This window comes from Cavia porcellus, unplaced genomic scaffold, assembly GCF_034190915.1.
Source record: "Cavia porcellus strain 051 isolate PalLab524CR breed Dunkin Hartley unplaced genomic scaffold, mCavPor4.1 scaffold_5, whole genome shotgun sequence".
In the NCBI taxonomy this organism is placed as follows: Eukaryota; Metazoa; Chordata; class Mammalia; order Rodentia; family Caviidae; genus Cavia; species Cavia porcellus.
Genome location: NW_026947488.1, coordinates 33518596 through 33535290, shown reverse-complemented (window position 1 = coordinate 33535290; position 16695 = coordinate 33518596). Strand labels below are relative to the sequence as shown.

Genomic DNA, 16695 nt, shown 5'->3' with positions numbered 1-16695 from the left:
TGTCTTCCCCTTCGGAGCCAGGAAGCAATGCTCGATGTGAGGACCAAAGCTTCTCCAGGAGAACCAACAGCTCAGACAGCAACTCGTAGGAGAACCCACAATGGCTCCTTAGTGCCTCAACCCTCCACATCTCCCTTCTTCTCCACCTATTTATCCTGGCAACCCTCCTCAAGTGGAGCATCTTTGCTCAATGCATGCTGATGTAATCTAGCTGGTGTTGTTAACCACCAGTTCTCAATCCATAACAAGCACTCAAATTGAATAATCAGAAGACAACTAAATAAAAATCCAAGCAGACAGTGGACCAAAAAAGTGTAGCAAAGAAGACAGGCCTTGAAAAGATGCTCAGAGGCATGCCAACCCACCCTTGCTCCAAGGACTAAACACTTGCTGCGTAAGAAAGGCTACACAGATACCTATGTAGGACCTGGAAATCTTTCTTTCAGTTGCTCAGAAAAAATAAAAACATAAGTCTCCACAAAAGCCTACACAGAGTGTTTATAACAGCTCTATTCTTAACCTCCCCAAACTGAAAACAACACAAATGTCCTTGACAGTATGAACTGATCCATGTCCTGTGGGACACTCTGACAAGGAATACCAGGCATCCTGGAAAAGGAATTGAGCCCTAATGCAGGCAATGACCTGACTATCTCCAAATGCATTCGCTGAGCAAGAGAGCTAGGTGGAGAAAGGCAGCAAAATTATAATTCCACATACATGACAAGCTGAGAAAGGCGAAGTAGAAGGTCAGCAAACAGCCCAAGGTCTGCAGGGGCTGGGGAGAGGGGGGCAAACCACACAGGGGTGAGGCGGGAAAGGAAGGGCTGCCCGGGGACACGGCTTATTGAGTGAAACTGCTCAACCCATGGGTCTGCCTGATGGCAGTGCGCATGTGTATGGCTGAAACTCATGCACCTGTGTGATAAAAGGACAAACCTTGGGGCTGGAGATTTAGCTCAGCGGCATAAGTGCCTGCCTTGCAAGCAGGCAGTCGTGTCGTGAGTTCGATCCCTGGTACCGGTAAAAAATGAAAAAGACAAAAAAAAAAAAAAAAAAAAAAAAAGGACAAACGTCAGGGAGTACATCGGACCTCTGGAAAGGTATATTCCTTCATGGAGCAACCAGGATGGGAGGGAGAAGCAAGGTGACAGCTCAGAGTGTACCATGTCTAACTCCCCCACAAATAAGCTGGCTAGTTGCTGGCCTGGCCCAGATGGGAATGGGCGTCTCCGTGAGGTGGCAGGTGTCAGCAGCAGAGGTGATGTGTTGCATTCACAGCCGCATCATTCAAAAGCATCAGTGTCATGAGAGGCCAGAGAGGCTATGGGGACAGATGGGTTCCAGATGAATAAAGGTGATGGAGACTATCGGGGTGACCACTGAATGGTCTCTTATTAAGTCCCAGTACTTACAGAATCAGAAACGCAGGTGGTAGATCAGAGAAAAATTTTGTCGCACTTTGTAAATTCACTGGGTAGACAGCTATGCTCTGACTATGGGAAAATACTGCTATTTTTAGGGAACACATCGTTACTGAAGTACTTGGGGTAAACAGACAGGGTATGTACGACTCAGTCTCAAATGCATCAGGAGACAATGGCATTTACTGAAGCTATGATTAAGCTGTTATTATAGGAATTATTGTTGTGTTGGAATTACTTCAAAATAAAAATCTTTGCAAACTGCGTGCTGTCAGCCATGTCCCTGTAAACATGTGTTGAGTACTGGGGCACTGTTTAATTACAGAAGGTGGGAGGAGAAAAATGAGAAATGTGCTTCTCCGAGCCCTGAGAAACCCTCTGCAGACCAGGTCCTTATGAAAATGTCAGCTCTAAATATTACTTGACAGATGCTTTCCAGGCTTCTTACTGGCCTGGCCAGGAACCGACTGCTCTCCACAGTCAGTGTCCTGTGTCCACCAGTCTTCCGACACAGCCATCTCAGCCCCCAGTCCTTCAGGTAAGCACTGGACACAGCCTGCTTCCATTCACGCCCACGGTTTCCTCCGTGTGGCCAGGTCAAGTCCTTTTTCTTTATTTTTGAGTGCTAAGGGTTGATTGAACCCAGGGCCTTCACACCGAGCTACAGCCAGTCCTTTTTAGTTTGAGATGGTGTCTCATTAAGTCTCCCAGGCTGGACTAGAAATTGGGATACTCTGGGCTTATAAGTATGTGCAGCCATCCCGGCTTTGGATGGGTCGAGTCCTCTAAGCATAGAGCTGCTGGTTGGTTGCCCAAGGAGAACCACCATTGCTTCCTCCTGTCCATTGTTGTGCTGCTCACTGAGCAGGGGTGGGAGGGTAGTGTGATCATTAACCCTGGCCCTCAGGGACTGTCCTGCTGTGCTGTTAGCACTGACTCAGTTTCGGGATGTGGCTAAACTTCCACTCTTATGGCAATCACCAGGTCTCAGAGGACCTACATGCTCGAAGCTTGTCACAGTTCCATGGGTTGAACAGATTGGGTGGCGCCCCCAGGGGTGATTCAGAGACATGGGCTCCTCCCCACTTGGGTGCTGTCATGGTCAGACTGTGCTCTGCACAGTTGCAACTGCCTGAGCAGGAAGATCCTTGTCAAGGTCTCAAGTACTGTGCGTGCACACCCCACCGTGTGACCCCAATAGTCCCCCATCTAGAGGCAGGGCCAGGTGACCCTATGCTCCTACCTCAAGCAGTGAACGTGACAGATGTGACCCAGCCTGACTCCCAGGGGCAGCGTGGCTTCTTACTCCCTGGAGCAGCCATCAGCAGAGGGTATCTGCCCTGCAAGCTTCTCAGAGGCCTGGAAGACCCAGTGAAACACGGTACTCTGCGGTGCCTGCTGAATTCCTGACCTGAAGAAGGATAAAAAATAATAAACCATCATTGTTTTAAGCTCCTGGAGTTTGGGTAGCTAGCTACAAGGCAGCAGATAACTAACACAATGGGTTCTGCTCATCTCTGCCACAATTCTGCAGCATCTTTGCCTGAGTTCCTCATTAGTGCCCCCAGAGCCCCTGCTGGGAAAAGTCTCTGCCCTCATTATCATGGTTGCCACCATTGCCATCACTGGATCTGTCAGGCTTTTATGTAGAAACCCGAAGAAGTACTAGAAAGGAGCAGCTGTGGAGAGTGTTTTCAAGTGGCGAGAATGGGATGGAAGGCATTTACCAGTGACACACTCTGGGACTGGCATCTGCAGGGAGCTGCTCCTACCCTGGGCCAGGGGCCAGAGAGGCAAAGGAAGGAGCTTTTACTAGGGTGTTTCAAGGGCCCAAGACTGGGAGACCAGCAAAGCTACACTGGGTGTGCAGCTGAGTTTGCTTGTGTCAGCTTGATTGACCTGAGAGCTGTTCAGGCACTGCTGATGTTTTGGGGTGTGCCTGAGTGTGCTACAGAAAGCTGCCCTCAAGGTCTGCATCTAGTCTCCTGCCCCTGCCTCTTGGGCACTATTCCCTTTCTCTGCTTCCCTGCCACTATGAGCTGAGCAGGTTTGTTCTACCACACCCATCTGCTGTGATGTTCCCATGTTGGAACCCGCAGGCTAGGGCTTAATCCTCAAAGCTTGGCCCAAATTAAACTCCTCCTCTTTTAAGTTGTGAGTGTCAAGTATTGTGCCCTAACGATGGAAAACTGCCTAATACAGAAGATTGGTTTTGGAGAAGTGGTCTCATTGCTGTAAGTATACCTTACTACATTGTTCAGAAAACTTTGGAACTTGTTTGTACAAGGTCTTTGGAAAGGTTGGCAACAGAAGCTAGAGAAGTTCTAGAATGTTGTAAGCAGAGGCTGGTGGATAATTCTGACCAGAGCTCAGGGGACCCAAACATTGATAAGAATGGAAACAGTAAAGGCCAGGCTTAGGAAGTTTTAGTTGGGAAAAAGGACTCCATTGGCAGTTGGATCACAGGCCTGACATGTTATACTGCAGCAGAAATATTTCCCTATATCTTTTCCATGTCCTGAAACTTTGCCAGAGATTAAGGTTAAGAGTCACAGATTAACTTATATGGCAGAGGAAATTTCAAAGAGGTCCAACAGGGCCAGCCATATAGCTCAGCAGCGCATGCCTACCTGGCAAGCACAAGGCCATGAGTTTGATTCCCATACAAAATAAAAAAATTTTAAAAACCTCAGCATTTAGACTGTGGCATGCGTGTAGCCAGCTGCTTTTAATCACATTCATAGTGAGAACAATGGGCACAAGGAAGAGCATAAAAGTTTGAAAAACTTTGAAAATCTTGGTCAAAAATAACATGTAAAGTTGGGACCAGAGGAAGCATGGTGACTGAAGAAATCAGAAACCATTAAAAAGAAAGCAAGCACTTTATACAGAGACGAGGAGATTCTTTGTGGGCATCACAGGGACCAGCAAAAGCCCACCTATCATAGGAATAAAGGTGAAACAGTATAAAACTTTCATCTTAGGGGGTGGAGATTTAGCTCAGTGGCATAAGAACCTGCCTTACAAGCAGGTGGTCGTGAGTTCGATCCCCGGGACCGATTAAAAAAAAAAAAAAAAAAAAAAAAAAAAAAAAAAAAAAAAAACCAACTTTCATCTTAGAAGAAAGTCCCTGTGCCCCCTGCTGCAGAACAGCCACCTAAGACATTGCTTCTCTGGGATTCCACCATGCTCAGCCATCCAGTTACTCAGAGACTGCTGAGCCATGATCTAAAGGGGTCTGGCTCATGCCTATGATAGCAGCAGACCCTGACAGCATCAGTGTGACGCAGGTTTTACACACATGAAAAATGCAAAAATTGAATCAGAGAGTCTCCAGCCCAGATTTCAAAGGAAGAAGCCCTGGAGAGGACAATTTGTGAAACCAAAGGTGCCAGAAAAATGAAATACCTGCTAAGGAAGGCTTCATGCTGTGTGTGGGGTAAGCCCGAGAAACAGTCCAGATGGGTTGCAAACAGCATGGCCATAGGAGGGGAAGTGTTCACACCCTCTGAAATTCACATGTTGCCACTGGGACCCCAGAGGTGGACATGGAGCCATGGGGCTTTGCATTTGCCCCGCTGGTTTTCAGTCTCACTTTGGTGGAATTCTTTTCTTTCTCCCTATTTATCCCTTTTGGAATGAGAATGCTTACCCTGTCCCATGGTACCTTGGAATTACGTAACTTGTTTTTTAGTTTTACAGAGGTTCACAGCTAAGAGTTTCTCTTGTGTCTCAGAAGAGACTTTGATTTCAACTTTTGAAAAATGCTGAAACTGATGAAACTTTGGAGAAGGGGGTAGTGCATTTCTGTTTATAGTCAATATAGGCAGAATTGCTAACTTATTACTGAGTTTACCTGGAAAGTAGGTATGAGTTAAGGAGAGATATTTAGGTTTCAAGTTGACAAGGGATAGGATGTGACAGTTAAGCTTGATTGTGTCAACATGATTGGCTTTGGACTGCCCTGACTGGTGGGGCACATCTCCAGGTATGTTTGGGCGGGTTCTGAGGCATGGCCCTGGGATCTTATCCAGTCCCTCACCTCTTCTTCTGTGGCTCTGCTTCCCTACTCAGCTTCCCGGCTCCCATGAATTAAGCAGCATTGTGCCACCCGACTCTTCCAGCTTGATGTTTCTGCCTTGGAATCAGGCAATCATGGATTAAATCCTCTGAAACTATGAGCCAAATTAAGTTCCTTTAAATTGTGGGTGTCAGGGTTGCTTCCCAGGAATGGGAAAAGTAATACATTGGGAAAATGAATTCTGCAACTATCCTCTTGCTCTCTGAATTTCCATCATGGTTCCTGTTGACTGAAACAAAAAAGAAAACAGGTCCAGAGAGGCTGCTGATGTAGTCCATGAGGATCGATCTCTGGCAGGGTGAAGAAGTAGGGAGGGGGGTAACAGACACATCTTACACATTCACCATCACCAGCGCCAGCAGCATGACCATTTTCCCTGTCATAACTGCCATCATGGACATCACCACCACCATCACTGCCATAATCACCAGCATTTTTGCATATCACTTAGTTCTACAACACAGTTTTTCATGCTTTGTCTCACATCACCCTCGCAGCAGGTAACTGGTGCTTAGTGCAGTTCCACAATGATCTTACAGCACCTGATCTATCCCAGGCTGTAGGCTAGAAGCATGGGGAAGAAAAGAAAACCCCAAAATGAATACATCAAGCATCATAAGAAAGACATGCAGGTCTGGGGGTTTGGTCAAAGAAGAGTGCTGCAGCCTGGCCTTGGGACAAGGTGTGTTTCGGTGATGACCATGGGGAGAGAGCCCTCCCCTGGGAGCTGCAGGAAGAGGAGATCTGAAGGTGAGGATGAAAGGTGTATCTGGGAGCCTGCCCGGGGGCCAGACATGCCAAGAGGAGTGTAAACCACACAGCCGAGCCGTGGCATGACCATGCTGCAACACACTGTCACCTATGCTCAGCAGAGGAGGGACAGGGAGGTGCTGGGAGTCCTTGGATACAGGAGCAAAGTATTCCACTGCCAGGAACCTAGTGATGTGGTGTTGGTTATGATGGTGATAAGGATGGTGATGAGAATGCATGGACCTCTGGGCTTCAGAAACATTGCGTCCCCAACAGCAGCAGCATGGACAGTATGTATAGACACAAGGACGGAGGACAGAGCCTGAGCAGAGGTGACAGGCTGGCCCTGTGGAACCTGAGGCAACAAACACCAGACTTCCTGCGTCAGGCTCGGCCAGCATGGGGCCATGCTCTGCCTAGTGTCCACAGCCTCCACCCTGGCCTGCCCGTGCCAGTACTGCTCTGGGCTACATGGGCACAGCAGGAATCGGGGCAGGTAAACAGCAGGAGGTGAGCGTGTCCCTGGCACAGGCAGTGGAGCCAGAGCTAAGGGCTGGCACACTGCTTTTCCTTGGCCTACAGTGTCCTCCCCGTCCTCTCCTCTGCCTAGAAAACTCACCTTCAAAACTAGTTCCAATCCCTCAACAGTTTGAGCCCACTAGGATCTCAAGGGATACAAAATGGCTTTGGCCAGGAAGAGCTGGTGAAAGGCACCCTGGAAGTTTCATTGATGCCTTTAGATAGAGTCATTACAGTGCCGTGCTGGTCAAAAATCTGTCAAGCAGCAGAAAGTTGCCCTGTTTGGAGTTCACTGTTCATCAAGACAGATTGTTAATCAGAGGAGCCCACCACCACCTCGCTCCTGGTCCCCACCTTGGCGGGGACACCCTGCAGGAGTTCAGGGTTGGAGGCAATGCCAGTCTTGGTCTCCAGGCCTCCCTCACTCTACGCTGCTGCAGGTGAGTGCAGCCAGGGACCTGAGAATCAGGCCAGCTCTGGGGTCACATTGGCAAAAATGGAAACTGAGATATTGCCATCTCAGGGCTGAGCCCCTGCCTAGGATCAGGACTCTAGACAGGCTCTACCTGCACTCAGTAAGGAGGCTGAGGGCAATGGAAGCCTGAAGCCAGGGTGCTGTCAAAGAATGGGGTTATTCCTGAGGTCAGGGACCGAGACAGTACAGGCACAGCAGGCAGCCACCTGCCCCGAGATTCACCCACAGCTGCCCAAACCCCCCTGGGCCACAGTGAACAGAAATGGACCAAACACAGGCAGACGTGTCAACCACTCATTTGCTCAGCAAGGGCTCCCTGAGTGCCTGCCCATCCAGGCACTGCTCACAGTAGCCACTGCCACTGGGGCATCCTGAGTGCCTGGAAGCTTCCATCCTGGACACAGTTGGCAGACAGGAAACAGAATATCAGACTGAGGAGGCTGAGCTTAGGGACCCCACCACCCTTCTGCACTCCAAGAATGCTCTCTGAACAGCAGTCCTATGCAGACTCTAGCTGAGTGACTCCTTTCCAGGCCCTCACCCAGAGCCGACCCTGAGCAGGGTGATCACCAGCCCTATCCACACAGAACAGCTTTCTTGGAACCAGGAGTTACTGCAGAGCACAAGAACATGTAGGTGGGAAGGAGTACAAGATAGGAACATGGAGCACAGAGCCAGGCAAGGCAGGACCCATGTGCTGACCCCAGGGACACGTTCCAAGTGCCTAAAGCTACAAGTAGCAATCAACTCTCCACATGAAGCATCTACTTGGTGGGTGCACACCTGTAACTTAAAATAAAACAGAACAAGTACAAGGATCTACTATAACGAGGTTTAAATTATTTCGTACTTGTTTATTTCTAGAGTTTTGCATTTACTATGCTCAGAGCACAGCTGACTGACTGTCACGTGCTGCTTTGGCCTTCTCCCTCTTCAGAAGGGACAGGGAGATGGAAGCCCAGAACTATGTCGGTAGCTATGTCCAGCCCAGACCCCTCCCAGCATACAGTGAGCTAAAGTCCAAGAAAGCTGCTGCCACCACAGAGGCCCATCATCGACAACTGCTGGGTGGGGTCTTGGAACATACTAGCACATCTACCTCGCCAGAAGGGGTCCACAGTGGTCAGTGAGGACTCAGATTGGGGAGGGTGAGGCTGAAGCAGGTTTTCAGATTGGGACCCAGGGGCTCATAGCAGGTCCCCACTAAGGAATCACATACACACACACACACAGACACACACACACACACACACACACACTTTAGCAGCGCACCCTCAGCTTGCTCCGCAATCTCTACACTTACTTCTCACTGTTTAGACTCTAAAACGTGGTTTCTCTAATTATGGAGAAGCAAGTTTAGAATTTCGTCCAGTAGAATCAGGGACCCTGATGGTCCCAGATGGCTGGGAAGGAAGGGAGAGACCTGAGTACCTTCTGACGCCATCCTGGGGAAGAGGAGCAGGCAAGTCAGGGGCTAAATGGCCGGGTGAGGGTGGGAAAGGAGGCCACCTGCAGAGGTGAAAGACTGTATGGGCATGAGCCCCACTAAGCATGGTGCCCCAGGAAGGATGGATAAGGACAGGGAGGGAAGGATTTAGTTTTAGGAAATTCTAAGCAGGGAGTCCATCCGTGAGGTGCTGAAGAGAGGAACCCAGAAAACACAGAGGAGGAAAGCTGGACGTGCAGGACGAGGCCTCTCCCTAGCCCCGGTGTTTGAGGAGATGAATTCTCTAGATTTGACAGGCAAGAGAAGGAAGAGACAGTGGGTGCCAGATCCCTTGGGTGGATGGAGCGGGCCAACTGGCTGGGTAAAGATGAGTCTGCAAAATCAGGAAAATCAGAGTAGCAGCAGCACAGAAGCAGAAAGAAAAGAGAGGCCTGAGAAGGAAAGGCTGGCAGATACTGTCCATGTTGCTGAGGTCACACAGCACATCCCTAGGGAGTGGCTGCTGGGTGTGGGGTTCAGAGCCAGCTTTTGTGATGTCCACTAGCAAATAAAAGAGCAGGGAGCCAGCAAGAGCAGCATCCTGCAAAAGGACTTCACCCAGGTCAGCTGCCACCACCATGTGGGACATGGAGGATGTCCAGAGAGGGGCAGCCAAATGGACAGGAGGACAGCCACTCTAAACCCTGGCTATCTTCAGTGCCCAACTGTGGAGAGACCTGAACAAAGTCTTCATGAATACGAGCCCCAAGTTTCTCCCTTTTGCTTTTTCCAAGTATGTCAGAAAGAACAGTGAACCACATCACTCCATAAGGCTGTCTCCACCTCACTAGTACTGAGTTACCTCTGCTATACCCACTTTGTCCCCCAACAGGTTTATTTGGAAGTTAATTCTAGATATTAAAGCACTTCTTTAAGAAATTCCTCTAAAAAATACAGGCTTTAAAAAATATAGTCCCATAACATTACTACATCTAAAAGGTGAATAATAGTTTCTGAATCACCCATACTCAAATTTCCCTGATTTTCTCCTACTTTTGCTCAATTGCAATCAAGATGCACATGCAGCCCACATAACGTATTTACCCAGATGCACTTCATTCTCTTTGTACCTGTGAGCGGTCCTCTAATTCCTCCTATCAATTTGCTAAGATGAGTTTCTGGGTGCTGCATAGTCTTCACCCTGAGGATTTTCTTGGTGGCATCCACATGGTGCCATTTAACAAGTTCTTCTGTCCTCTGTTTTTCAGTCATGTGGGATGTAGACCCTGAGGCTGATGCAATTCATATTTTATTTCTTGCCAACAAATGCAGTGTGCTACTTGAGACATCACACAAGTAGGTGTAGAGATCTTCTTGTTTCCCTCTTTGTGACTTTCAGGCTGACAGGATCAGGAACATCTACCCAACCAATCTGTTTTAAATCCTCCAACACTTTTTGTGTTGGCAGGGATAATCAAATAGTTACTTTCTTACAGAAAATCTCACCTCTTTTGATGAGTAGGAAATTCAAGGCTAGATGTACAGTACGAGAAGACATAAAACATCAGCATTTCTTGAATATGGGCATGACATGATTTTTCCCCCATAATAAGCTGTAGCTGATTTTCCTAACCTGAAAGTGATATTCAGATTGTGGTCTGTGGCTAAAGCTGAAATATGAGGTTGGAGGTGATGATGGAGGAGGGGCTTGTGGCCTGCACAAGCAGGCACCCTGAGGACAGCAGCAGACGCTCAAGACTCTCCCTGCTTGCACATTGCTGCCACTGGCAGGGACAATGGAAAAGTAGTGATAAACATGACATTATGAAAGAAGAATTAAAAGAATTTGGTAAATAATTAAAGGAAGGCAGAGATAGCACCAAAGCCTTGGTCAGCTGACTCTTGAATAGCTGGGGCTTAGGGAACATGAATCTAGCCCTGCTGGTCTATGCCGGTGGACACCACTTTACACACAGCAGGGCGTATGGGAAGTCCTAGAAGTTTCCCTCAACCATCAGAATGCACCCACCCCTCATTTCTGTGCCCCTCTTAGGACCCTGCTCGTAAGTAACAAGAGCACCCATTACCTGGAAAAATTTCATGACACAGAGGCTTCCCCTGAACAGACTTCTAAAGGAAGGCATTGTCAGCCTATTTATTATAAAAATACCTAACTGCATGTGATTCAGTTCTGTAATTTGGCTCAGAGCTCAGACCAGGACCTATAAGGATGGATGGCGGAAGGCTCTGAGGACCCACCTGTGCCCAGCGGAGAAAGAAGGAAGCTGAGAAACCAAGGAAATAGTGAGGCTTGGAATAAAGGACCTAGGCTTAGACCAGCCCTCAACTGCTTGCTGGAAGAGCAGCAGGACAAAGGCTCCAAATCTGAGCACGTCTGTTTAGCCTGCTAACAGTGAGTCCCTCCCCCAGCCTGGCCATTAAACCTCTTTATCAGCAACTCTCCAGATCCAAAGCAAGGCGGCTTGCCAGCCTATTCTCCCACACCTGAGTGAGAGCACAGCTGGTGACCATTCCCCATGGCTTCCCTGAGAGTCCCTGCCACCAATACTGGCATTTGGCATGGGCCAGCCTTTCCCAGAATGCAGGGCCTTTTCCCCGGCCAGGCTGCCGTGGAGAGGCCACAGAGGATCTGTGGTGTGGCCTGGAAGGGGTCAGCACTGCCCATGAATAGGGAAGGCTTCAGGCCGATAAGAGGAACTTAGTCATCACTGCACTGCCTAAGTGGAAATCAACAAAGGTCTCCAGCCCAGAGCTACATGGCAGAAGAAGATAGCAAAGACTTCTTTGAAGAAGGCCAGCTCGGTGCCCTAGGGTGCCCTTTGCCATGCAGAGGCCTGCAGGAACCCAGGAGGGCAAGGTGTGCCCAGCAATGGCAGCAGGGTGCCACAGGGTCCCAGCTCCAGCTCCACCTGCCCTTGAGTCTCATTGAGACGCATTCTTAAGATAACCCTAAAATCCATAGCAACCATTCTGCTGTTGGGAGTCACAGAGATTCCGGACCCAAGGGCAGGGCAGGAGAAACAGGTCTGTGTTTCTCTCCCCAGGCAGAGAGGAATGTGAGCCCCTCCACCACATTCAATAGCCAGCTTCCAGCTGCCCAACTGCTTGGCATCCACTCAGCCCCACATTTCAGCAGCTGGAAATGAGCTGAGCCACAAGGCCAGCACCATTCCTTCTAGAACAGCTTGCAGAGCCAGTGGTTTCATAAGGGTCCGCGGGATTGTGATACTGGGTACCAAGAGACGCAGGGCGAGAGACAGAGACCAAGAGTTGCATCGCATGTGTGAGCCACTGACCCACATCCAGGGTAGGGTGAAAGTATGTGCCTGGAGAGTCCCACATCAGGAAATGGGCTCACAAAGGAACAGTGTCATAGACCCCATGCCAAGGGACCCCAAATGCATGTGGTCTCCAGGTGAAGAGCAGCACCCAGCCCACTCTTGGGGATTGTATCTTGCACAGTCACGAACCAAGCCAGTAGGGTGGAGAGCAGCTCCCCATGCCATTGCAGAGGGACTGTCCCAGAGGAACCACTAGAGGACACAGAGGCCCCGTCCATCAGGAAGACCATCATCCAGGACCCAGGACCATCACCATCAAGCCATTTCTCTTTCTCTAAAGCCAGAACCTCTTTACCAGTCCCCTTTACCCCTACTGGTTCTGCTCCCATCCTGTGGAGGGGGGACAAGCCCCCGCAGGCCCCTTGTGGCCTGGTGTGCATCATGGAAGCCATCCTACCTTAGACACAGAGCTGGGCGTCTGCTGTTCTCAGACCTGTGGCCTCTGCTCTGGGGACACAGCACACTGGAGTTCATCTTCCCTAACCGGGGAGCCCAGACTTCATCCTGGCTCCTTCCACTTTAGAGCATGGTGGGAAGGGGGTCCACAGGACAGTAGGGCTGGCATGCTCTAAAGGACAGCATAAAAAGAATAATGAAGAAAGCTGTGACCATCTCAGAGAAGAAGTGACCAGGATTTGGAGCAGTCCTGTAATGCCTTTCCTGCTTGCTGGGTTTGGGAATATGTGGGACAGGCTTTCCTTGGGACCCGGTGGTGTTTTTAGGAGAGGGTAAGGATACTGGGGATTAAACCCAGGACCATCACAGTCAGATGCCTTCCCTCCCCTCACCCTTTTTTTTTAGGCAGGATCTTGTAAGTCACTAAGGATTTGTTTTCCATCAGAATTGGAGTTTGATCTCATAGCTTTCATAGTGATATGCATGCCCCGCCCATTTTTTATTTTTTCATTTGGGAAAAGGGTCTCATTAAGTTGCCAAGTTCCCTAGGCTTGGCTCAAACTTGCAATCCTCCTGCAGCCTTACAGGGTGCTAGGATTACAGGAGTGTGCCCCAGTGTGCCTGACTGGGCTCAATGTCTATGTTTAAGGTCCATCTTCTTGGTCCTGCTGTGCCTATGTCTACGCAGAATAAAAGCTGAGACCCTCCCCCATGCTTAACCATGAAGGCTCCCCCATCTTTGCACCTAAGGCAGAGGGTCACAAACATTCCTGCTAGCAGCATTTCCAGAATACTGCACACTGAAAGCACTATCTCCCCAAATAACTTCTGGCTCTTTCTTCTGTGTGGGTTTGGAAAACCCATGTCATTGTACAAATTCTCCCCCTGCAGACACACTGCTCACACGACCTGGAGCAGTCAGAGTCACAGTTCAGAGAACTGAGGATTTCCCTCAGCCAGCAGTAGAACAGGAGGCCCTGGAAGATTCACTCTCTCTCCCTCCCAGCACATGGCAGGACTAGCTGCTGTTTTGTTTGGTTGTGATTCCATCCACAGAAGCTCCCAGGCTGGACCTTGGCTGCTGGCGTTTAATGAATGTTAATGCTGGAGCCCACCCCTCCCCCAAGGACGAGGAGCCAGGGAGATGGGCTGGCACACCCAGACAAAGCCTGTGGGGCACCCGCTGGGGACCCCGGGAAGCCCACTGGGGATGGTGCCCTGCTGTCTGCCCTTCCCTAGCTCCAGGAGGAGCCCATTGGGGAGCAAGGATTTCTGCTCATAATAAAACAGTGCTCTGAAATCTCAGAATCAGCTAGGAGCCTTCGATTCTTAGGAAGGGGAGTTTTCTTTTATTTTGAGATCAATACCACAAAGATGTGTCCCACCTCAATTTCACAACAACACAAAAGACACATGGTAAATGCCTTCAAACACCCAGCCTCAGGTCTGGAAATCAACCTGATAGTTATAACAATATGCAAAGCCCTTTCTTCAGTCAAAGCATTTTCCCTGCCAGATATTGTGTTTCTTTTTTCCTTTCCAGTAAATTTCTATTTTTTCCTCAACCTTCACGGCTTAAGCATTTTATCCAGTTTAAACGATGGGATTTAAATTGCTATTTTAGTGGAAGAGGCTTGATTAAAACCTGTGTCCTCATCAAATTATTGGACAGTGGTTCCTGGGCTCTGTTTACATTAGTGTCAACCCTAATTTAAATTCTGCATAACTATATTTGCTTCACTAAATGCATTCGCCAGGAACACACCACAAATTACTTTGCATTATGAGCAGAGTCTCTTTGTCAATTGCAAAGTGTTTTGAAATTAGCACCATAAGTAACTAGCTGTAAGTGTCACTCGATCTCTTTAATGCCTCATTAATCAAACCGTGGCAGCTGGTGTGGCGTCCAAGCCCCTTGGTATAAGATCAGTATCGCTCACCCCTGCATCTGACCACAGTCCTTTAAACTGAGTCATTATTCGTGCCCTTGCCCTCCCCTGCAATGGGGCTCCTCCCACAGAGGCCTGCTCGGCAACCAGTTGCATGCATATTCTTTGCAGAAAGTGTGAATATATGCTCACAAAAGCAGGGCAAAGGCTCTTCTGGAAGAAGGACTCCACCTGTTTCTGAGTTATCCCCAGTATCATCTGGATTTTCAAACTCATCTTAATATTCCATGCTGAAAAAAATTGCCTGAAATAGTTTTTACCTATGTCAAAAAGTAGACAGAAAAGGAATATATTTGCCCACTTTGGCTTCAGGTCACAAGAAGACAGAATACATTTTAGCCTAAACACTTCATCTAGGGGGGTAAAAAGGGCTTGCTCTCTTTTACAGACTACGATTTCTCCTTTATGAAACATAAATTTTTTTTTTTTGCCTTTTTCCTTTTTATTGGTACCAGGGATCGAACTCACGACTGCCTGCTTGCAAGGCAGGCGCTTATGCCGCTGAGCTAAATCCCCAGGCCCTGAAACATAAAATTTTTAAAATATATTCTTGCAAAAGCAAATGGAATCAGTTAGCTCTTGATAGGTTTTCTACAATCTCAGAGAAAACAGGGTCTCATTCGTCCAGCCACACAGGAATGAAACCATGGCACAAGATACGTTTCATAGGGTTTTTGTCATCGTTGTTTTCATGGTGTCATCAAACATTTGCAAATGTCTAAAAGAACCCTTCTTCTGCTTGCTGCCCACTCTGCCTGCATCACAACAGACTACAGCACACATGCGCGTGCGCGCGCACGCGCGCGCGCACACACACACACACACACACACACACATACACACACACACACCCTGCTCTAACCAAGGATGGTACTCACGGGCATTCAGGTACTCCGTGGCTCAGCTGGATGACAGCTTCTGTGCATGGCAGAGCTGAGGCAGCCTGGTGCAGCATGCTCTCGGGTGCAGGGCTCCTAGCACGGAGTCTTTGGTGGCAGTGCGGGCAAGCCTGGCTCCTCTGCTGCCAGTGCAGGGCCTGCCTCACAGCAAGGAGGTGACCAGGTGCCAGGTGATTGCATGGGAGGCAGGCTCTTCCTAGCGCTGCTTCTCAGTGGGAGGCTTTTGGCTTTGTGGCGTTTCCTCTGACCACCCAGCAGGAGAGCCAGAGAAAGAGCTTTCCTCTGCCGGCTTTTCAGTGCAAAACACATGTACATGCACACACATGCGCGCGCACAGTGTAGAAACTTTTTATTTCCTTCCGGGGCCTTTTCAGCCTGTGATTATACAGTACAATCCTAGAAAACCATTCATTTCCTTTGGTGTTAAACTTTTTGCCTTTTCATCTTATGAAACCATGAAGGTTAATTTTATCTTCTCACAGTGAACTATCCATTGTAGCCTGGCTCCCAAAACCAGCACCAGTGGCAACGCTCACTGTGTTGGGACACACACCCAACAGTGCAAAGCTGTGTAGGTTTCGGATTTACTTGCACTTTTGTTGGGAGCCGCAGCCCCGAGCCCGGTCGCCTCACTTGGCGGACGTGAGGCCTGTAGTAAAGAGTGAGGCCTGAGGTAGATTACCCCTCCCATCGAATATGTTAGTTTCCTGCTTACCGCGTAAACAACCCGCTCAACAATATAGTCTGCCTGGCAACTGATGATGTTAGCCAATCAGCTTGCCTTGCTTACTTTAACATGATTGGACACTGTACCCGTATATATACCGGTGCCACCCCTGGGCGGAAGAAGAAGCCAGATAGAAGCCCGGAAGTAGAAGCCCAAAAGGAGCCGCGGAGAGCGGACCGGTAGAGGCTTTGGGGCAGGCTGAAGCACAAAAGGAGCCGCGGGGAGCGGACCAAAGGAGGCTTCAGCTGGGAGAACCCAGGGCAGGCTGTACAGAGAAGGAAAATAAAAAGAAAAGGTTGTCCACTACCAGACTATGTCGTGTGTCCTTCCTGCCGGCCGGGAGCGGACATCGACATTTGGTGGCCCGTACGGGGACTGATCACCCCCGAGACGTGGAAGTGGACAACGCTCCAGTACAGAGCTGCGAGACAGGTGAGTTGGGGATAAGCCTGGGCTCTGGGTGGCGCGCACCTACAGGGCTTTTAGACTCCCCTCAGGCTCACGCGTAAGTGGCGGATTCCTTGGGCCTCACGCGGTGAGTAACATATTAAAAAATGGGAAACATGCTAGGTAGCGGCACTAAGAGCGAGGGTGGTTGTGGAGAAAGCTCTCAAGAGCTTACAAAAGTACGCAGGGTATCTGAGCAGGCCCAGTCAGGGAGCTCCCGAGAGGTGTCTGTCAAGGGGA

General features: G+C 49.2%; 1 protein-coding gene across 5 annotated transcripts in view; it reads right to left on the bottom strand.

The window, feature by feature from the left end:
* Positions 1–16695, bottom strand: part of Foxa2 (forkhead box A2) — a 44568-nt gene that overhangs the window by 2110 nt on the left and 25763 nt on the right. For 2 of the 5 annotated variants that reach the window (XR_010047457.1, XR_010047459.1), the window contains exons 2-3: positions 5467–5734; positions 2668–2835 (exon numbers count right to left, since the gene is read on the bottom strand). The gene's annotated coding sequence lies outside the window, so the exon portion shown is untranslated. Of the gene's footprint in view, positions 1–2667; positions 2836–5466; positions 5735–12434; positions 13563–16695 lie in introns of those variants that run through there. The other 3 variants (XR_010047461.1, XR_010047460.1, XR_010047458.1) reach the window with 2 other exon arrangements.